The sequence below is a fragment of the Manis pentadactyla genome, chromosome X, assembly GCF_030020395.1.
Source record: "Manis pentadactyla isolate mManPen7 chromosome X, mManPen7.hap1, whole genome shotgun sequence".
In the NCBI taxonomy this organism is placed as follows: Eukaryota; Metazoa; Chordata; class Mammalia; order Pholidota; family Manidae; genus Manis; species Manis pentadactyla.
In genome coordinates, this window is record NC_080038.1 from 1,406,639 (window position 1) to 1,430,304 (window position 23,666).

Here is a 23,666-nt window from a genome sequence, read left to right on the forward strand (position 1 = left end):
CTTCCCTGGCGAGCAGTGCTTCACGCCTAGGGCCACGCAGCGTGGCTGGGAGCTTATAGTGCCCCCGGCTCCACGAGGCGAGGACACAGGAGCCCTGGGTTTGGTGCCGGCCCGGAGCCTGCCCCACGTACCTCTTCCCGGGGCTGACATCCATCCCATCTTGTTCCCTGTCACCCAGCAAGACCCTGTGTGCGACGGCGTATGGTGAGTCCTGGGCTCCTTCTCTACTGAATTCCTGAAGCTGAGGCTGAAGGAGGGGACCCCACAGCTTGCAGTTGGTGACAGAGGGGCGGGAGGCCTAGGGGACCTGTCCCTCTCTGTGAAGCTGGCTGACGCTCACACCTCCCCTGTCTTAGAACCAACAGATGGCAGCCCCTGGAAGTTCGGCTCATCTTGGGTTTCAAAACAACATATTTTTTCCCATCCTTCTTCTGTGTGTGTGTGTGTGTGTGTGAGAAAGAGAGAAACAGGTCGAGCAGGAGAAGCACCTCCCGTTTCTGCCTGTATGGAGCTACCTAAGGAGGTGCTAATAATAACTTCGTGGCATTACTGGAATCGGAAACTCCAACCAGAAACCTTGGTGTGACGGCCACGCGTCTCTGGACTCTGGTTTTATCTACTTCCTGGAGGCTTAGCCTTTTGGCTTCTAGGCATCTGTTAACAGTTAAGTCTGGATGTAGAAACGTGGCAGCCTCTCTCTTGTGTTGCGTGGAGGGATTGGGAAACATGCTGGCCTTTCGTTGGGGATCGCATTTACTTGGGCAGTGACACTCGGGGACAGCCACCACCCACAGCTCGCACGGGGACGGCCCCCTCTGTACCCTGTGTCTACTTCTTGTGCCCCATCCCATTCACTCCCTGTACGATTTGCACCCCAACCTGGTTCTGACTCTCAGAAAGGCAAGTCGTGAACTGCTAAAATGCCTTTCTGTCGTTTGGTACAAATCGTTTGAAACAGTTGGGACCTTCAGAAGCAAAGAGGGCTTCTCTCTCTCTCTCTCTTTTTTTTTTTTTTACTGTAAACAAACCATTGGGAGGTCTCTCTCCCAGTTCCGTCCCATTTTCTATCTATTACCATGTGTGTTCTGCATTTGGTGAAATTGCAGATGGGTCATAAGGTGTGGCTGCGGTTCCGGTTTTCCAAGAAAAATAAGGGATGAAAATCTAGAGAGTTGCAGACACAGGGTTTTTTTTGCGGGTGAGGCTGGGAGCAGGGGCTGGGTGGCAGCCTCAGCCCGGATTCAGAGGGCTTACGGGGGCCAGCAGGGTCCAGAGACCAGGCCAGGGGACAAGATGCTAAAGCCAAGCACATTCTGAGACCCTGAATGGAAAGAATCTTGGAGACTTGAAGACTGAGGATTTGAGCATGTGTATGAATTCAAAGTTATTTTACGAAGTAACAGTCATTTCCAAGGTATTTCCAAGCGAGCACGTATCTTTTGTATTTTTTTGTTTTCACTGGCTTCTGAGTTCTCCTTGCGAAAGAGAGACTGCTTGTGAAACTCTAGACTTCTTAAAGTATATTATGCCTGGACAAAGGCTCCTTTGGGATGTTCACAGCTGTGTTCCTCAATGATGAACTTATTGCAGTTTCTGTAATTCTTCCAATCCTAAATAAAGTAACCAAAGGCATTGCGTCCTTAAGAATAAATCAGGGCTGCGTTTGCACTTCTGTAAGATTGCTTGTTTTTCAAACTTGGGAGAAACCTCCATGCAAGTGCCCTTTTTAAGCCACGGGTGCAATGCTTTGGCATGCAAAATGGACTGTGGAATTTCACATGCATAAATCAGGAGGGGATTTTCATTTTTTGCAGTACATCTGGAAAGCGAACATTGGTTTGGAGTAGATTTAATCTGCTGCAAATATGTTGGCCTTTAATGACAGAGGAAGGCACTGAGATGAACACGATTGCATGGTTTGAAAGAAAACCTGGCTACGGATCCCCTTCATCTCCTGAGGTTCTGTATGACCCCATAAATGTTTAACTCTTTATCAGTTTAATTCCAGCTGTTGCCAAATTATGACTCACTGCCTGTGTTTTTATGGCCCATGAGCCAAAAATGGTTTCTGTATCTTTTAATAATTTAAGAAGTTCAAAGGAAGGGTAATATTTTATGACACGATGCTTTATTGCCCACGGCCACGCTAAGTCATTGATGTATTGCCTGGGGCTGTTTGCTTCCTATAACAGCAGACGTGAATAGTTGCAGGAGATCATATGGCCTGCAACGTGGAAAATATTTACTCTCTGGCCCCCAACAAGCTTCCTGATATATATTATATATTATAAAGTCAGTTAAGCAACCACTGGATTTGGAATTCTGTCGGCTAGAGAACACATGCACGTAAATAGGATGTGGTCTGTGCTTTAGGGGTTCTTGCAAATGACTTGAGGAGACAGAACAGGTAATGGTTCCTGTATTAGATATTAGAGAGTCCCAGGTACTGGCAGCCAGGAAACCTTAAGTAAAAGAAGGTACATCTTTGAGTTAGGGAATCGTTCTGCCAGGTGGATGACTTGGGGACTCCATGTTTACAGGTCGGGATTTGGGCGAGGAATGTCGGAAGCAATGGTTTTTTGACGGGCTATCAGCATTCCAAATACCCCTTTCCTCTCCCTCGTGTGCCTCTTATCAGCCCTAAGATGCCACATCTTGCTTAAACCCATGGTCTCTCTCCTGCCCCGTGTCTTGTACAGATGGTCCATGATTCCTGACTTGCTGGGCAGTGATGGCAAGAGAAACCAAGGCAGAGGGATGTTTTCCATTGGACAAAATCTGCCAGGAGTGTATTTTCTCATTTTCTGTCTTGAGGGGAAATCTGATCAAATGTCTCAGAAGTCACTTGGTTTCCCAGAAAATGATTTCACTCCTTCACCTGTCTGCCGTGAGATCGTAATTAAGTTCTTTTGTGCAAAGCATGATAGCTGCCACTAAAATTGCCAAAAACCATTTCACGTTGTCAGACTCATGAAACCACGGTTTTTGTAGAGTTTTAATGTCTTTTGAGTACGTTTGTTTCCCTGTGGTTTAGAAAATGCCTTTTGTTTGGAAGCTGATATTTGTTCTCTGTGATGCAGAAGGGTTCCATGAAAGAGGTTAATCATTTAGGATATTAGTCATGAATTTATATTCACTGGATACAAGGCTCCAGCCTGGAATAGGTTAAAGTGTTTTGAAATCTCTTACTTGATGTCACTGAATATATATTATCTCATGTAACAAGAATATGCTGAAATTATCACTTGGCAAAGGATTTAACAACTGGAAGGAGAGAAGAAAGGAAGTCATTATATAGAAGAAAAAAGGAAAATAAATCCTTATTATCTCAAGGACTGTGCACAAAACTGTTTTTCTAATCATGGGAGGCGGCCCCCAGCCATCAGTGGTACCACGAGGCCACAGAACCAACATCGTCTCTTGCCTTAAGGTGCTGACCCTTAGAGCTTTGTCTGATGTGTGAGACCTCTGGCCAAGGGCAGGACCAAGAAAGGTTCTGGAAAGTTCTATCCATGTCCCAGCCTCTGCTTGCCTGGGGTCAGGAAGTTGCTCCAAAGATAACCTGGACCATGGTTTGAAGGAAGATGAGCCAAGAAAATGGACACGTGTGTTGGAATGGGTGCACATACAATTAAAAATATGCTTACACTATGCACCTGTGTTCCCAGAGCATAATTTCCAGCATCCCAAATGTGGCAACATCCCCAGTGTCCATGGACAGATGGATGGGTAAACAAAATGCGGTTTGTCCACACAACGGAATATTACTCGGCCATGAAAAAGGAAAGGGGTCCCGACTCAGGCTACGAAATGGATGAACCTTGATAATGTTTTTCTAAGTGACATAAGCTGGTCACAAAGGACAAGCGCTGAGGTTCCACTTACAAGAAGTCCCTAGAGTCATCAAATTCACAGGGACAGGAAGTAGATGGTGGGGGCCAGGGGCTGGGGAGGGGGGCGGGGAGGAAGTATTTAATGAGGACAAAGTCTCAGTTTGGGAAGATGGAAAGTTCTGGACATTCCCTAACCATGTGAATACACTGACTGTCCCTGAACTTTGCATTTATACATGGTTAGGATGCTCACATTTATGGTCTCTGTATTTTACCACAATTAAAAAAAACTTTTTAAAATGCCTGTGCTTTTATGGAGTCAACAGTCATGTTTGAGAGCATCTTCAGGATCTGAATTAAAAATGTCAGAATTGGTTTCTGAAGTAATGAATTAGGTAGTAGGTTAATTTTTTTTTTTTTTTTTTTGGAGCAACTGGACCGCTTGGCGTTTCCCTTATAGTTGCAGAGTTTGGGACTATTTAATTTGTTTTTGACAAAACCCCTGAGAATGCTTTCTCAAAGAGCACAGAGCAACCGTGGGGGCAGGGGAGTGTTTTATGGGAATGAGGACGGTAGGAAGAGAAGGGTTCAGGATGAGCAGGCATCCTCCCAGAGAACATGCCAGGTGAAGGAGTGAGTCTTGGCTGTGGATATGACACACCAGGCCTGTGCCTCTAGGGAAATGACCCCTTGTTTTGGCAGTTCTGGGGTTGCAGAGCCGACCAGGCCACCTCCATCCTTACTCCCAAGGGCAATGGAGAGTTTGACTAACTCTGACGACCGAGAGAAAGAGTTCCATAGAATCGCCAAGGAAGCTGAATTCGGCGAGGTGTTTTAATCCAGCTAGAAAATCCATTCTGGCACATAAACGGGCAAGGAGATATTTGGGGATGATCAGTAGCATGACATTTGTTAGGATAAATATGGGATGGGTGACTCTGCAAAAAATGTAGGTCAAGGGGAGGAAAGAAAAAGATTGAATTCATGCCCTAAAGGGGCTTGAGAAGATAGCGGTGCCAACAAGCAAGGGCTGGCTGAAATAGAGCCGTGGCAAGGGTACTCAGCCACCCATTATATAGGCGTTGACGCTGACATTTCTCAGACATTTAGTTGGTGACCTGAATTGTAGAACGGAGGTTGCTGGGGTCTTAATGGAAGACCAAATGAGGTGATACATCTACACACTGCATAGGAAGTGGAACAAAATATAAGTTTATGGAAAAGATGAGAGAACTCTTCAGAAATTGAGATTGGTGGTGTTTAACTCAGGTGTCTGTGTCCCCCGTGCAGGGGGACACTCGGGTGTCTGGAGTCATTTTGGGGTGTCCTGGAGGGGAGCTACGGGCATTTGGTGGGTAGAGACCAGAATGCTCCCCAGCACCACATGGCAATAAAATATATAAATATAGTAAAGCATATTAAATATATATTTATAATATATATAAATAATATGCATAATATCTTTGATCACACATACATATAACACATATGTATATATATGTAATAGATCTGTAAATACTTTATATAAACTATAAATAAAAAATTTAAATATAATAAAATGTATCATTAGGAATACATATATAAATGTACATATATATTAATTTAGCAGGGTGAAAAATATCCACTCACGTATTCAAACTGAAAGGTATTACTAAGTCATGAGAAAAGAAATAAATGCAAGAAAGACGACTATGATACATTGCCAGAGAAGGTCAGAATTCTTGTGACTCACCCCCTTCAGAGGTGGTTTATTTCCCCACGATTAAATGGGGGCTATCTTGTGATTTATTTGGCCCATGAAATTCAGGGACATTGAGGTCAAACTGATTCCACATCTTATTGCAAGAGGCTTGCAGCCTTCTTTCTTGTTCCTGCTTTTGGAATCCAACCAGCCTGAAAGGAAGTACAAGCCAGCCCAAATGATGGAACATAAGTAGCCTGTTGGTCCCCATCGTCCCAGATGGGCCACTAGAAGCACAGCCACCTAGTTGATCAGCAGCTCACCCAGAGGCATGAGTGAGCCCAGTTGATCCCAAATGACCAGCCCACAGGACCCTGAGCTCAACCTGGAGCTGTTGTGTTTAGGCTCTAAAACACAGGGTGTTTTGTTACACAGCAAGAACTAACTGATACAATGGCTCCCAATAACACGGACCTTCTGTTGGCAACACTGGGTGCCGTGAAACGATGGAGCAAAGCCTTCAACATTCCATGAGGTCAAGTTTTTTGCCCTGTTGAGGGAAACTTGTGAATCAACCTGAGGACAAACAAGGAGTTTTGATAGGCAAGAAGTTAGAAAGTTTATATTCTAGACCACCTTCCTCAAAACAAAGAACAAATTCTTGATGCGTTCCAGATGGAGAAGGTCCACCCCACAATGGCCCCACTATGCTTCATAAATAAAAGGAAAATAATTAGAAAAAACTGCTTGCCCTTCCAATAAGGTCTTAATATGAAGGAAGCCCAAATGTGGAAGGACTTTTTAAAAATAATTCATGAAATGTAAAAAACAATACACTCAGGAAAAACAATACACTCAGAATTCTTCCTTGTTCAGGCCATTCCCAAGGGGCAGAAAACAAGGCCCTTTATGAATTCATTAAAATCTTTGATTAATAACAAGCTTCAGTTAAAATCGTTTCCTAATGTTGGGTACAGTTTTCTTTTCTTCTTAAACCGGCTTTCTACTGTACTAGATACAATAATTTGTCTTAGAGCATCCTGATGAAAACTGGTTTGAGCTTTAAACTGTGTTTCTTTTAATTTTAATGCAGTGTTTCCCTGAGTTGTGCAGATATCAAATTCATCTTATAACTGTCTAATCAAAGAAATAACTATTTTGCTCTTTGAAAAGCTAAAGACATATTACAAAGTTTTAAAATATTCAACATTCTCAGATTCTTTTACTTTTTCTGTAGCACCATTGTTTATGAAATAATATCCTATTTTGTGATATGTACTATATTCAGTTCAAACATTTTTCTTTCCATTAAACACGACAGATTTCCTTTAAAAATAAAGGCATTAACAGTGGACAGTGTCTGAGTAAGACAATCAGGGGTCATTTAAATTTTCTTACTCTCTGGAATTTACCGAATGTTGTCTACTATCTTATTATTTTTTGATTAGAAAGTGATTTAAATTACTAGCACTGCCAAGGTCTCACTGGTCTTAGAAGGGAAGATCTGGGTTTACCTTTGGGGCAGACTCTAATTTCCATTATGCAAAAATAAATAGCTGACTTTGCCTTGGTTAAACATACGTTTTCCATGAAGCGTGTGTCTATCTCCCTCTTTTAACAAGGATGTAATGTGAAGAGATTTGGGGTGCAGGCTGAACTCTCACTCATCTTTAATGATGGTTATTTCCCTGGAGGCTCCAAATTCTTTACTATATCCTCATACACTCAGGTTTCTCTACTTCCTGGCATCATTATCTCCTAAACTCGACCATCAAGATGGTCTAGAACTGGATTTCTGTTTTCCCCCTTGAATGAGAAGAGTGTTTTAAAACAATGACCAGCGATGAATTATTTTGAAATCCAGGTCTCATTCTTGAGCTTTCTCGTGCAGCTGTCATAACAACTCCATCCTTCTTGGTAGATTCTCGGTCTTTGGCTTCAATACCGCTTCAAGGTGCTGGCGTCTCTTTCCTGATCTTCCATAAGCCACATTTCTTTGATCATCTGGACTTAGGTCTTTTGTTTTTATGGGTCAGTAGCCGCTCTCCCTGACCTAGATGCTGCAGATGAAGTAGGAATTGCAGAGATGACTTTAGCACTGCAATCTTTACATCTGTGGGCGTGTTGCAGTGGTCACTATTAGATGTGGCTGTTACCCTGTCTTGGGCTCTCAGGTCTATGCAAACACTGGTTGTGTTTAAGGTGATTTGGTGTCTCTCCGTCAGTATTAGCAGAAGTGAACGGGGAAACATTTCATCCCATTCACACAATAAGGGAATGTGTTCTTGCACATGAGCAGTAGCAGGCATGGGATGATCAGGTTCTGCCCTTGATGTTAGCTTCATCTACAGGTGACCTCGTCTCGTGGTCTTGAGACATAGACCAGATTGTTTCAATAAAGCCTGATAATGTCCTGAGCTGGCAACCAAGGAGTCTTTTCCATGTACAAGGGAACTTTTCCAAACTCCCCTCTGGGAGACCCAAGGTCGCATTTTTGTATGAAGGTGTGTTGTATGCCTCTGCTTAACCCATCCATACAGTGGAAAATGGAACCATCCATGCTTGGCTTGATACAACTGCCAGTTCACCAAAGTCCTCCTTTGGAATATAATCTCCCGAAAGGCGGAATGTACTCCCCCCCCCCAAAATATCTGGGCTCTGCTACCAATAAATAAGTGGAATTTGGATAAAGGTTGGCATCAAGTGGCATGAAGAGGTTGTTGAATCAGTAGGATATTCGTGTCCTGGAATATGTCATTATCTACCGTCCTTTGACTCAAGAGCTGTGAGTCCCCGGATACCCACATTTTCTAGGAAGTGTGAGCTTGATTCTGAAGAATCAGGAGTAAATAGAATTTTTTTTGGGGGGGTTGGGTTTTCAGCCCCTCTCCTCAGAAATCCTTTGACATCTCACAGTTTCCTTTCTTGCATAATTTGTTCACATTAGCCAGAGCATCTGGCAGAATGCTTGTGTTGGCTCATTTCAAATTGGTCTGCATCCATTACGATGGAAATTTCAGTTCATATGTGCTTGAGAAACGGTGGTTCACACTTAGGGGGGACCTTAATTGTCCATCTCCCCGAGTTATGTTTTCTTCACAGTTCTTGGATGTTGTGATCCATGTAGGTTCACTGGCAGCCCCTACCTTTTGTTCAGAACTGAAGATTGGGAAGCCGACCCAGCTCTGAAGTCAACCTTTATATGGAGAAGAAAGGACACCCAAATTTCCTTTTTTTTTTTTAAAATGAAGCACTGTGTTCTTAACAAGGGCATTGGACTGGATAGAATGATTTCTCTTTGGCCACATTTTGTACAGGCAGGGAGTATCTCTACAATTCCTTGCTTATATATAATACTACACCAACCTGATCAATACTTCACATGATCAGACAGCCTCCAAACCCTTCCATCTGTGTTTCTGTCTCAATGTTTGAGATGAAAGTATACAATGATTTAAATATTTCACGTATAAACATTCCCTGAAGGAAAAATTGGATTCTGTTGTCAGTGAAATTTTTCAGTGTACAGTATAATAATTTTAGTGCCTACATACTGAAATCTCCATTTTACTTTTCATCACGGACCGTATCGATATCTGCTACAAATGAACCTTCCAGGTATAATGTGTATGTTTTAAAAAGTAAGTTGTAAGATTGTAATTCTTTGAGGCTGTGAATCCCATTTTATAACTCTCCCAAGTTAATTAGATGCCACATTAATGAGATACTTTTGGATGAATGGATTACCTAGCATCTCCCTGTACGATTAAGCATAAGATACATGCCAGACATTATTATTATTCAACAGAGTGTAGTAATTAATACTTGTATCCTTGTACCTTACATGATGTCTTATTTTAAATGCTCATTGTTTCCTTTAAAGTTTCCCATCTAAGGTCAGAATAAACACTTTTTCTTTAAAGTTTGAATTCCCCTTCATCGTCTTTAAATAAAGTTCAATGAATATGTGTCTACATTGTCTACTCTGCTGAGCTGTAAATTTGCAACCTGTTTTCTTGCCCGTGCATTCGGACCCTTGGGGGACTATATTATGATGATACATAAATCTATATCCCAAACTTTGCAATGTATTCCTAGCTTCTTTACAGTAGAAACTCCTTTTGCTGAAAGCAAAAACATTTTTTGTTTTAAATCTCAAATGAAAGCATCTAGCACTTCTACTCGAGAGAAAAAACAAAACAAAACTGTGGAGCAACTCACACCCTTTTAGTGTTGGGACAATTCATCTTTGATTCGTTTCCCAGCAATATGGTGGCCATATTTTCTCAACCAAACTCAGCCCACACACCAGGAGGGTGGAAGACACAGGGAGAAAGGGACGCGGCAGCTAGGAAACTCACATTGCAGCTATTGTGCTGGAACTGGCCATTTCCAGGTCCTAGACTCTCCAGGTACCCATGACTTCTTGTCTGGGGAGTGGAGATCTGTCCTTCTGCTTTCTACTGTTTGTTTAAGGCTGGCATGAGTTAGATTTGTTCAATAAATACAAGAGTATGAGCTTTCCATTTCTTCCTTCAATTATACTTTGAATAGGGGCTGGTCCAAGGAATCCTGGTCACATGCCTCCCAAATTTGCTGCCTGTCTGTCTTCTTCTTGAGGAGGAGTGCGTCTGAGAGAAGCGTGGACGCTCGTGGACTATCACCCTCTCTTCCTGGCCCTGGGGTTAGAAGACATTTCATGAACTGAGGTTGCTGGTGAACCTGGTAGGGCGCACCTTCTATTTGAGGGCAGAGCCATGATTGTAAGTGGACCCAGAGAGCTTAGAACTAAGCTAATGTGCTTCAATGTGGAGAGGACTCTGATGCAGACAGGAGATGTCCACAGCTCGGTCCCCAGTAGCGGTAAGAACCTGCCCGCACCCTCACGGTACGTACTTGTTGGGAGCATGTTGATAAAAGAGAGAAACTAGAATGTTTGTGGAGTCTCCCATTAGTGGTCAGAGATGGAGTCGTTTGTTTATTAACTGTAATACGTTTCTGCTTTTCTATTGTACTCCTTTTCTGCTTTTCAGGCTATCGTATCATTTTTCCACCTGACACCATCACTATTTCGCTAACTTACTCAGATTTATGATGCCATGAAAAACAAGATGAGCAATTCATGCAAATACATCCGGAAAGTCGGTTGTGACGGGTTTGATGTGTCTGTTGGTTTTTTTCTTGACTGTTGTTTTTTTCTCCAGGGGGAACATGAAAGGCTGGGAGAGGCACGGCCCCAGGCTGTTCCCCACAATGGCCTTACTCAGATCCTTACCACCCACCTGGCCCGCAGATGCCACACAGGCTCCATCCGACCCACACCCCTTCCATGGGCACGACTGCCCTTGGGTTCCTGCTTCCTGGGGCCTCCTGGTCGCTAGTCACCCAGCGCCTGTGAGCACATGCCTGCCAGGCTTCCCTCACCCCTCCTCACCTTGCTGTGCCCAGCTTTCTGCCTCATCCAAACACGACTTTTGTAGCCATATACAAAGTTCCTAATGATGAAGTCTCCCTGAAGTTAGCATGACTGATTAGGGTGGCTTCCTTAAAAAGGAATTGACATGCAGAACAATTTCAAATGTCAATAAAATGGTAAAATTTATTTTAGTTCAGATCTAAGGCATGGGCCATCATTACTCAAGAAAGAAAAGTCTCTCTTTCCATCAACAGTGTCAAATGAAACTCTGCCTTTCAACCCAGCCACCCACATCACTAGGACGCATTCTGCGAGTTGAAGTCCGTCTCAGAGTCACCTTCCAAGAGAGCTCCACCATCCTTGACCTCCAGACTATACCTGTCTCCCCAGTGCATCTTGTGCAGCATGCCACACACAGGATCGGGACCCTACCTCCAATGTCCCTACATCCTGATGTCCCCTATGTGAAGTTCAGGCTCTGGGTTACAAGTTCCTGCCACCCTCAGCTTAAATCAGGACCCTCCCCTCCGTCTTCATAGGACACCTGTCAGCACCTAAGTGTGGGTCCAAAATCATGTATTCCTTTAACATTCACTCACATCTTCCCTCTTTGCCTCTAAGATGGTTTTCCTCCGTTCCCCCCATCTTTCTCCCTTGTCAAACTTTGTGAAAACCCCACTTTCTCTAAACCATATCTGAGTGACCCTTTCTACATAGGTACCTCCTCCGCTCTGAAGTCATAGAACATGTACCAAGCGTAGGTTGATACTGAAATCTTTGTTATTAGTTCTATGAAAATGTCTACATTTGACCTCAGTTTTAAGTCGCTGTTACAAATTGTTGAATGAAAGTGATGTATTTAACGATAGAGAGTATTTACTGCTCAAAACAGAGGTGCCTTAGTGAAGTGTCAGAAGACAGACATTATGGAAGCTTCCATCAGGTCAAGAAAAAGAACTTTGCCAGCTACCCAGAAGGTGCCTCCATGCACCGCCTTCCAATCTGCCTAAAAATATAAAATCGGCTGTTGGTAGAAACATGGTAAATGTCCAACTCCACTCCAAATGCATGAGGGAGTTTCCTGGTGGTGTGTGATGGTGACAGGCTGGAAATATTTCGGCAGGTATTTCTAAAGAGGATTTGGAGGAGATGCCTGTCTTCCCACATGAAGAGCCTTCCCAACATTTCATAATGAGTGAAGACATCTTCCATGCAGTGCCCATGGTATTGTCGGCTTTAAGTTTCTAGGTAGAGTAAGACACTTTGAGTGGCTTGTATGTCAACACATTATCCTAAAAAAAAAATCTTAAGCAAAGCCTTAGTAATAGAAAATGCATTATTTTGCACAAGTATTCAATTAACACACTGAGCATTGATTCAGAACAAAGAGACCAGTAGAAGGACAATTTTCCAGATGCTGTCTAATTTGGGCAAAACTTCTTCAACATCATTGGATTTCAGCAGATCCATAGATTTAAGATGATGAAAACTTGTAAGGGTAATAAGAACCATCCATCCTTGTAGACATAATGATTCGTGATAGGTTAAATATGACATTTGGTATATATAAGATATCCAATATGTAAGGCATAGTAACATAATTAATAGCAAAATACCCACGGCCCCACTTGAAAATTGCATCATTAACAACATCTTGCATTTATCTGCCTTCTCTGTGTCCCATGCCTTTTTTCTACCTGACATTAGCTACCACCCTGAGTGTATAGATTATCATTTCCTTGCTTTTATAATTGCAGAAACATAAAACTGAATAAGTCTAAACCCATATATGGATTTGTTTATATGCAGACGTATGATATTAAACTAGACGTTTTCTATTCGTATAGTATATATACTTTGACTTGGAATGAAAAATGGTCTCATATCATAGAAACCTTATAAAATCATACCTTATAAATCCGACTTACTTTTTCACTCACTGTTCTGTTAACGTCTGTGTTTCCTATTGTAGCCTGTGTCTGTATTTCATTCATCTTAGGTTTTATTTTTTTCCCTGAGACAAACACGCTATTGAGTGAGTGGACCACAATATATTTCTACATTTTCCTGTTGACGGATACTTGGATCCCTTCCCGGGTTGGCTGTTGCTGACAGAGATGGTACGAACGCTCAGTGACGTGTGATCGAGTGCACGCTTGAATCGGTTTCCCCTAGACTATTCACCCAGGACAGCAATTCTTGAGACGTGGCGATGCGATTAGAACTGATAAATGATGCCAAACAGTTTTCCAAAGAAGTTGTATTAATTTTTAAATTTACCTATGCCGATGTCCTTATTGACACTTTCTCTGTAGATCCACATTCTCCCCAAGGCCTGACATTTTCAGAATGTTTAAACGTTGCTCATCCTATGGAAATAACGATGTTCATTGTGTCGTGTTCTTGCGTGATGTTTCCTTGAACAAAGTCGTCATCATTTGGAGTGTTTTTGGGGGTGTATGTATATGCCTCTTGAGGGAAATGCTTCTCCATGGATTTCAGCAAGGTTTCAAATGGGTTGTATCTTTGATACATTGGATATCCTAGATTTGCATCATCTGAATCCTTTCTTCAAGAGATTTTGTTCAAAGCGATTCCTCCAGAGCAGCCCTTCCCCTTTTCATTCCCTTTATGGGCTTCTTGATAAACAGACGTTTTCAACTCTGAAACTTGGCGTTTTGTTCCATGGTGAATGTTTTCATGGCCTCTTAAAGGAATCTGTCTGGTCTCCCAGGAGAGAAAGATATTTTTCTATATTGTCTTCCAGAAGTGTAACTTTGATCCACTTGGAATTGTGTGTGTGTGTTCATGTGGTTTTCATTTTTTCCATATGGAAGGCCAATCCCTCCTTAGTTACTGACTGAGCAGTAACCTCTCCTCCTGTGCATTACAGCGCATGCTGACCCACCCGTGTCCAGTTCCGGGGCTTGCGTCTGTTTGTCTGGGGTCTTCATCTCACCGCTGGACCCGAGTGGACCTACAGGAGGCAGGCCAGGTGCTCCCAGGAGCGTCCATATGAAGGATGGCACGTGTTGGTGAGTAAGTATCGTGGCTCCCTTACCCCACAGCTAGCATGGCTTGGGGGCATGTTCAACACCCTGTCCGAGCTCTCAGCAGGACTGGACCCCAGTTGTCCTGGTGGTGACCTGCTTGATAAACACCCGATCTTTGGCCTCCCTCCTTCCCCATGTCACTTCCCCACTCCCTCTTGTGCTCTGTCCCCAAATAACCTCCTGCCTAGAGTTCTTGGATCAAGGTCTGTTTGAGGAAACTCAGTCTCATACACATCATCCACCCATCTGTCTACTATATCTAACTGTTGTGTTATCTGTCTATCTATTTATCTCTCTCTCTCTCTCTCTATCTATCTAATATACCTATCATCTACCTATCTCTATCACCTATCCATTTATCTATCTCTGTTATCTATCACCTATCTATCTATCTATCTATCTATCTATCATCTATCTATCTATCTATCTATCTATCTATCTATCTATCATCTATCTATCTATCTATCTATCTATCTATCTATCTATCTATCTATCTATCTCTCTATCTAATATACCTATCATCTACCTATCTCTATCACCTATCCATTTATCTATCTCTGTTATCTATCATCTATCTATCTATCTATCTATCTATCTATCTATCTATCTATCTATCATCTATCTATCATCTATCATCAGTTATCTATATATTGACTTATCTAGCAATCATCCACCCATCTAGCAATCATCCATCCATCTATCACTTATCTATTGATCTATCAATAAAGTTTTGTCACATTTCCCAGTGACCCCATGGACATAACAGTGTGACGCTGAGCAGCCATCCGTTTGCAGTGGAGGGTGCAATGTAGGACGCATGAGCAAAGAGTTTTCCACTAAACATTGAGTTTACATGATCTGCCTGCATCTATCTATTTGATCTGTCATGGCTAATGGCTGCCTTCTCTGTATTTTTTCTACCTACCATCCCTGCAATGACATAAAGAAAAGGGTCATATTGGAAAGACAGGATTCAGTAGCTATTTGTCATTAAGGAATAATTTTCATTTGCTGTTTCCCGGTACCTGTGGCTTACCTGGCTCGCAATCTGCTTAATTCATGTTCAGGACTCAGACACTCTGAGTTTCCCAGATACCCAAAGTTTCTTCCAAAAAAGATTCACATATACTGTGGGTTCATTGCTGTTGGGTTTGGTTATTTGGACCTGCGTCTAAGGCGCCGGCTTCTGGTGGCTGCCAGCGATCCTTAGCTCACCGCTGCTCGGCCCCCGTCTCTGCCTCCACTGTCACGGGCCTTCGCCCGTGTGCCTGTGTTCGGATGTATTTCCCACTTCCTGTGAGGACATCAGTCCTGCTGGGTCAGGACCCACCCTAATGACCTCTTGTCGGCTTATTCCTGGATTTCCAGATACAGGCACCTTCACAAATCCTGAGGCTTAGAGCTTCAACCTATTTTGTGGGGGAAAAATTCATCCCATAAAAGTATGAGAAACAAAACAACAGCCGTGACACTAAAATAGGTTGATAGGAGATGGAAGACCTTGACATCGGAGTCCACGGGGCTCACCCCAATGTGCAGAATGTGCACCCTAAATTCGGTTCCTGAGTGTCTAGAACATACCTGTTGTATACAAATCCAATGAGTGCATGGAGCTTAAACCTGCTCCTGGAGAGCCAGTGCCTCCTAGAACGAGAACAAGGCGCGTGTACACCCACATTCTTCTTGCTCTCCTGACCTGCTGCTGTCCTTAGATCTTGATGACAGGAAAGGCAAGTTTGTGGGCTCCCAGATCAGAGACAGACCGGAGCAAACCTGGGGATGTCAGGGGCTTTCCAGGGAGAGATGGAAAATGAGCGTCTTGGCAAAAGGCTGATGAAATACGTCTAAAGGAAAAAAAAAAAACATGCTTAGAAGGACATGGAATTGATTAAGGAGTCATCTTTACTCCATTTCTGAGGGGTTCCACAGCGTCCAGGCTAACTTGCCATATAATCTCAAATTTAAGGAGCTCTCGGGGGGCTCCATCAATTTCTCCTGGCAGGCGTCACACAGAACACTTGGAAGGTGACCTGCTGACTGTTGACTGCTGGCAGGGGCGAAGGTCTGGGCATGGATGGTGAGCATGGAGGGGAGAACGTGGGCATCGGAGGCTGCAGTTGAACACCTGGGTCAGCTCGGGGGGGCATAACAAAAGCCACTGGCTGGGAGGTTTAAATAGTAGATGTTTATTTCTCATAAGTCTGGAGGCTGGACGTCTGCGATCGAAGCACTGGGTTGATTTCATGCAAGGGTTTGCTTCCTGGATAATAGATGGAAACCTCACTTGTCTTCACATAGCTTTTCCTCTTTGCAGAGAGAGAGAGAGAGAGAGAGAGAGGCAGAGACACAGAGAGAAACAGAGAGAGACAGCGCAAGCCCTGGTGTCTTTTCATCTCATAAGGACACCAGTCTGTCCAGACTGGGCTTCAACTTTATGACATCATTTAACCATCGTTATCCCCCCAAAAGTTGCCTCTCCAGATCCATTCACACCTGGAGTTAGGGCTTCAATGCGTACATTTTGGGGGACACACAACTGAGTCCATAATAACTTCTCAACCCAGGCTGGTGACTGGCTGTGGTGGGCAAGGCAGGTAGGAATGAGGCGAACTTTCAGGAATCTCTGAGTCAAAAAGCGTAGGAAGGAGCGGCCCGGGGTGGATGGAATCGACCACTGGTGTGCGGCCCGGGGAGCCCGTGGCCAGGTGTTGTCAGATGCCCAAGAGGACGTTTGGAATCAGAGCAGAAGTGGAAGTCAGGAGGCTGTAGACACCAGTGGGAGAGGCACTCGTGGGGATCTGCTTTTCCCCCAAATGGTTCTGCCCACTGTCTGGTTCTCCAAGATACTGGTAGGGGTGCTGAGAAGGCAGACACAGAAGAAGGAGGGAAGGAGAGAGACACAGAGAAAGTCTTATGTCCAAAAAGATTGGAAAATGCAAGGTGGGTCTTGCCACCAAATTTAAAATGTTAGTAGGACTTCCGACTATGTGTGGAGGATGTGGAGTTGCTGCCGCTTCTCCTGCAGGGACACCTCAGGTCCGAAAGCCAGTTAAGAGATGCTGCAAGAGTGGACGTGGGCAGGGCCAGGGTGCTGGCTGGCTCCTCTGATGCTGAGACGGAAGGTGGGAAAGGACCGGAAAGGACAGCAGGCTCTAGGAGGGCAGCATGGCAGTGAGCGGGGCTGGGAAGAGGCCTCCCCTCGGGGCAGGGTCCAGACCAGCTCGCAGCCCTCCTCGGCGCCCGGTCTTGCCACAGCAAGGTCACCAGGTTTTGAGGTCCGTCTCTAGTGGCTCCTGGACATCTCCTGAGATGCTGCCTTCTGCTGACTTGCTGCAGCCTGGCGGGCTGCAGGTCCACCCGTCTGCCCAGGTCACAGGGCTCTTGGGGTTCACTGTGAGGGTCCCAGACCCCTTGTACAGCATGCCCACATCTTGGGTCCCCCCCTGGGAGCCTGGGCAAGCCCTGATCTCTCGCATCCATGACCAATCTAACTGCTGCACCCTGACCATCCTGAGCACCTGCGTGCATCTGTGCCATCCTCTCCCTGGGCCCGGTGAGGCACGGCACTCCCTAGGGGGAGAGGAGAGGCCCAGTGGGGATAGAGGTGTCCCCAGTACCCCTAATGGGTATTTTGTGTACCAGTGTGTGGATTTGTGTCTTAAAGACCACGCACTGGGAGGCTTAAGCCGCAGGAATCATCGTCCCCCAGCTCTGGAGACCAGACGTCTAAGCTCCTTGAGGGGCGGTGCTCCCTCCACAGGCTCCAGGGGAGGCTCCTTCCTGCCTCTTCCAGCTTCTTGGGGTTCCAGCAGCCTTGGGCATGTGGCCACATCCTTCCCGTCCGCGCCTCCACCTCTGTCTCCATATGCTTTCTCCTCTGTGTCTGTCTCTGTCTTCTTTTGTCTCTTATGCAAACACCTGTCATTGCATTTAGGACCACCCCAATCCAGGAGGACCTCATCTCAGACCTTTAGTCCCACCTGCAAAGACAGTTTCCAAATGAGGCCCCATTCTGAGGTTGCACGGATGTGATACGGACCTACCTGTTCCAACCCAAATGCAGTATGGAAAAGTAGAAACAGGCAAATACTAAACACAGTATTAAGAGGAGCCTGTTCATAGCAAGTTTCTTCTCTGCACAGAGACTTTTCTGAAAATCTGTGGGTTGTAGCATATAAAATGCCTAACTGAGATACACGCTGGTAGAAACGGTAGCTCTCATCTCTATACACAAAACATGAGTTACTTTTAAGTGTAATTTTGCAGAGAGAAGGGCTTTTCTCTGAAGCGTCTTGATAAGCGGATGGAACATAGGAATCACGTAAATGCTAGTGTTTTACATCTTGTCCGTGTGCTGTTATTGCTCATGTGCAGTCTCTGCTGTTGGACATGTGTTCAAGAGAACAAGCCGGGGGCCTAGGAATGGCCCTGCTCCTAGGATGCTCAGACGAGGAATTTACTCTGTGACCCAGGGAGTTACTGCTAAATCTGTGGATAAAATCGCCGTGGCATCATGATGGTAAGATTATTCTTCAGAAAGATGAACCGGAAAGTTTGTCCTGGAAGGGACGCCTGCACATGGAATTCCCCTTGAAGCACGAGGGACTATAACGGGCTCTCTCTTCAAGCCTCCTGAGACTGTTTAAAGAAAAATCCAGGAAAGCGTTTGCTTAATTTAAAACAAGACAGGCAGAGCTTGGAGGGAACTCAGAAGCATCTTTTGCACAATCAGCTTTCTTGCACTTGTGGAAGGCTGAGGAAGGCCTTGATTATCTGAGGTCTTCCCCAGATCAGATCTGAGAAAAACAGGTCCCTGAATGTTTACCAGGAAACTTGGTTTAATGAGGCTTTTATTGCATATCTGGAAGGTGTTTTCAGGTGCCCAGAGCCTTTAGAAGGGATGTCTGAGCCCAGAATGAGGGGCCACTCCCTGGCTGTGCTCTCTGGAGACATCAGGCGTTTGCATTATCCTGGGTATAGTTAATCGTGCTCTGCGGATTTTTTTACTCTTCTTGTCTTTTTCAAATTTACCTGCTGCATAGAATTCTCTCACAGGGTTTAGTCATAGAAATCTAGGAAGCAGAGGATTCTGAGATGTCCTAAGGAGATATTTGACCACTTACAACCGCAGCCGTTTTCTGGGATACAATCTTTAGATGGAGACCCTTTATTCTCATTTCTGTTTCCATTTATAGGGCATCTCCAGATTATGCTAAGCACCCCATTCATCACTAAACCAAGAATGTACTTCTATCACATTTCCACTCCACGTGGTTTGACTATTATTTGTGCCCACCCGGCCACCCCTGACCCTGGTATGGACACAGCCAGGATGGACACACTGCGAGTACCTCATGACCTAGAGATGCCCTTTTAAAACGAGTCTGTTTATGTGGTTATTAAACATAACATCGGGTCAAGCATTTACGTTATTGTGCATGTTGGAAATGCAGAACAAGATAACCAACTGTTATCTGAAAAGAAAACCTACCTCATGTCTGGAAGCTCAGAGGCTTGTGTCCTGCCAAACGTGTCATTGGGGCAGATAAACATAAAGCTGACCATGTTGTAGATGTCTGTTGTCACACTTTGGCCACAGATCAGAAAACACACCACGGCAGAGGGTCGAGTACTTGCCAGGATTGCTTCAAAGCACCAATTACACCATGGTTCGCCGTTGGCTTTCAAAGAGGTCACTCAACAAGCAACATGTTTTATTGGGAAGAGACAGAACCAGGGGACTTGGGGAGGGCAGGATAGAAGGACATTAGTACAATGTGCTGGGTTTTAAGGAAGGAAGTGTTTTAGCCCTAAATTTTACAAAGTACCGCCCTAAGCCGGCATCTCCCTTCTACCGTGAGATGCATTTGGGAGCTCATGAATATGTCTGAATTCTTTAGACTCTTGTCTCAAAAGAGCAGCAGGGATGGCGTGATAAGATCCCAGAGAGGAAAGCCAGGCTGGATTACAGAAGACGTGTGTGGAAAAATGCTTCCTAGCTCTTTACACTGTGGGGGTTTGAGGGGTGTTTCTGAGAAGGAGCTATTTTCTTTCTCCTTGACAGTAAATTATGGAAAGCAGATGTAGCAAATGTCCACCTACCAGAAAAGCCTATGCGAGGGGGAGTGACTCAGTTTCTCCACTGGGACACTGGTAGGAAGCGTGGCATTTTTGCAAAAGACACACAGGTGCACGCTGACTTCTGTGTGTGGTTTCTGAAAGATGGGGATGGGTGCCAGCAATATGCCTTGGCCGTCCAGACCCTCAGCGGGGGAGGCTGGGCACACATCTTGGCTATTTCTCTTGCTTGAGCCCTAGGTGCCAGCCTACTGGCGTCTCCTTCACCCCAAGGCTGTTGGAGTGAAGCCAGAGTTGGACCCATAATCTTAACCACTGTAAACCACAAGAGAGAGACCCCCACCTGGATCAGGTAAGGGTCCCCACTGTGCATATTTGTGGCTGAGTGCCACCTGGGCAGCACCAAGAGAGGACAGAGACCCTGACATCGACACCGCCCCCCACCTCTGATTTACCGCTTGGCTGTTTACCTGCACCCTGTCTCCTGTGCATGTGAGACAACACGGGTTCCTTTAACCGTCTGATTCAGTGTGGCTTTTAAAAGCTATCTTTAAGGGCTTATTTCCCCCACATATTTCCTTTGGCAAAGTTCAGCACTGATAGGGAATACAACAGTGCTTCAAACACATCCTGACGTTAGCCAGAACTTTGCGATGGAACAGCGTCTGGGAGGCGGTTACCCTGCCTCCCACCCCAAATCCTTTAGGGGATCTAAAGCTTAGTACAAACCCACCCCTGCTTTCATTTCCTCCTCTTCTGGTCGAGAGGTTTATTAGTCCATTAATATTGACCCACTTGTACAACGATGAGGACAGATAATCTTCACTGATCTGGGTGTGTGTCTACTTGGAGTCTCAAAGCTGTAAAGCCCAGTCCCTGCAGGACTGACGCATGGGTGTGATTTATTTTTTCAAGAGTCGTCTTAAAAGAAACAGTGTGGGCAAACCGGCCGTCCTGAAAGCGTGCGTGAGTGAATAAGAATGGGCGAAGCTTTTGCTCTCCAGGGACCACTGGGTATATTGGGTTTTCTTGTCTGTTGCTGTTCAGAGTATGGCTCAGGCGGTGTTCCTCCCAGAGACCCCACATCAGCTCGCCCTGGTATGAATGGCATCTGGTAGGACGCTGGACAGCTGAGGTTATGGGCCAGGAATGGACATCAGTACTGTCATGAGGCTGGTTCCTTCTGATGTGCAAATTCTGGAGAAGCTACAGGGTGAGTATCGTAAAGGAGGGACGTGAGCAAATCCATGATGGCTGTGGTGCCGGGAGTCCCGGCCGGGCCTGCCTCCTGTTTGGGATAAATTGCAGCCCATTTCATGAAAACCAAGGCACCCTACCCACGTGCTGTTGTTCCCATCGCCACTGGGAAGTCGCCCCTTCACTGAGTTGGGAAAACATAGTCTTGGGGAAACTACTCAGTATTCGGAGCAGAAAATGTGTCTCTAGAGGGATCCTAATTCTTCACCAAGGCAAGAAGAGCCGTGTGACCCGTAACATCACATGTTCCTCTTGACTGTGTCCCACACATGTAGTGATATCTGAAGACTGAAGTAAGTTCTCACATGTTCTCATAAAACACCTGGGGGGAACGACCGCAAAGGAGAGAATTTTCAGGTGCTCTGTCCCCATAACCACAAATAGAGATGCGTTGTTTCCTCTACACCCATTTCCTGTTCTTTCCGTTTTCCTGATTGTTTTTAGTATGTCCCCCTGCAAACACACACGCAAAGGCCCCATTCCTTAAAAGTGACCTGGCTGTGCCCACAGCAAATAGCAGGCAAGACACCGTCTTTTTGTTGTTGTTTACTTTTAAATGATTAGTATTATTTCACATATTTCCTCCCAGACTCCGGTTGTGCAACTCCGTGCACCCTGGGGCTCTTCCTCGGTGTGAGGGAAAGGTCCTTTGAAGTGTGTCTACACAAAACGGACGCCTAAGCGTTGGACTCAGCCTCATGTGCCACAGAAGCCCGTTTCTTGAATGTGTTCCTTGACCTGGACTTGAAAACCATTCCATCGACATTTCTGATAAAACCCTTTTATCACAGTTGGGGCTGAGATCTGATGCCCCGACATGCTGCATGGCATGCATCTGGTCACCTGGGACTACGTGTCCAGCTCGCTGTGCAAAATAAAAGCAACCAGACTCTGTAAAGATGTGTTTGTAACGGATTGCATGATTCCTTAAATGTCAGTCATGTTCTGATGTCTGTCTATTCTCCTTTCTGTGGGGTTATGTACTTGTATCTAAGAATAGCATTTCAGGGTGCACGTTGGTATCCTACATTGGAGTCCCTTAACAAAGATAGCTCTGCGATTCCCACATTCTCTCTATGCTCTGTTTTATTCCCCATTCACGAGAACCTGTGCTGTCTGGAAATGCATGCGTTGTTACCTAAAAATGGCCATGCATGTTCTCTCTAAAGCACCAGGATTTTAGGGGAGACCTGTCAGATGCAGGGACGTGGGGCCTGCACACTTTTTCTTGGTGGTCCCCTCTGTCCACTCTGTGAGAGTCACACCTCTGTAAAGATCAGCTCTTCAAAGCTTTTGTTTAAGTAGAAAGAACCAACAGGAAAGAAATTCTTCAGCATCCACTCACCAGCAATCTCATTTCCTGTTTCTTTCCAGTATTTTGATGAACACAGTTTGTTTTTGTCCTGCAAAACCGTTTTTAATGCAAAGCTTTGAAGAGTCGCTGAAACAATACGTGTTACTATTTTCTCCGTAACTGACTCGGTAGGTTTCTGCCGTAAACTTGCATCTTTCCTTTTTATAGTTCTAATAGTAGTTTGCTGAGGAGGAAGTGAGCCCAAGTCTAGGAATTACAGTAAAGGTACAAACTGTTTCTGAGATGAACAAAAGTGCTTTAGACGAGAAAGCATGGTATTCCTTGCAGAGGAAACAGTCCTGATTAGTGTGGAGTGTGCTGGAGCTAAGAACAGGAACGGTAAACTCAATATTGGTGACTGTCTATTTGAGTATTTCAGTAATAACATGATTTTCAAATATGCTTTGTTAAGACACATAAGATGGAGTTGTTTCTATTGTTCATAGATATGAATCTTTCAGGACGTCATGAGCTTCTCTGAATCTCAGCTTCTGTCTACTTCAAAAACAGGGACGGGCTGTATCTATTCATCTATTACACTTGTATTATTCTGTTTGGTCCACTGAAGAGAGGTTTCCAGTCCAAATGACTTTATTAAGCTTGCCATGTAGCAACCAGCTTTTTAAAATTTCACGCTCATCTTCCTCTTTCAAAAACAATGATTTTTTTCTTGTGATCTAATCACTAAAGTCAGAAGACATCAGAAATAAATGTGTAAACACAAAGTTCCAAATAAAAGATTCATTCCAACCCATAGTCCTATGGCTTTTTTATTTTATGAAAACATTGCCTTGGATTATGTGAAATCATTTCTGTTTTTCTTGGAAAATGGAAATGGTCAAGACTGGCCATTGAGAGTGAGCGAAATGTACTGAAATATTTCACTTTTGCCAAACTCAAAGCATTTTTTTTGTGTGTGAAGAACTATTTATTTCAAGTTCTCTTAAAATGTTCTACCAAGTGTATTTTATCCAAATGTTTTCACATTCATAAG

General features: G+C 44.5%; 1 long non-coding RNA gene across 8 annotated transcripts; it reads left to right on the forward strand.

Annotated features, from left to right (window-relative positions):
- Nucleotides 1-23,414, forward strand: LOC130681925 (uncharacterized). Of its 8 annotated transcripts, none has more exons than XR_008995206.1 (6): nt 1-204; nt 13,824-13,969; nt 18,358-20,413; nt 21,109-21,274; nt 21,510-21,611; nt 21,908-23,414. It is a non-coding gene; the product is annotated as an uncharacterized LOC130681925 (long non-coding RNA). The 8 variants fall into 8 exon arrangements; XR_008995209.1 differs by lacking the exon at nt 21,510-21,611 and having other exon boundaries at nt 18,358-18,502; nt 20,296-20,413; XR_008995210.1 differs by lacking the exon at nt 21,510-21,611 and having other exon boundaries at nt 18,358-18,502; nt 20,302-20,413.
- The last annotated feature ends 252 nt before the right edge of the window (nt 23,415-23,666 follow it).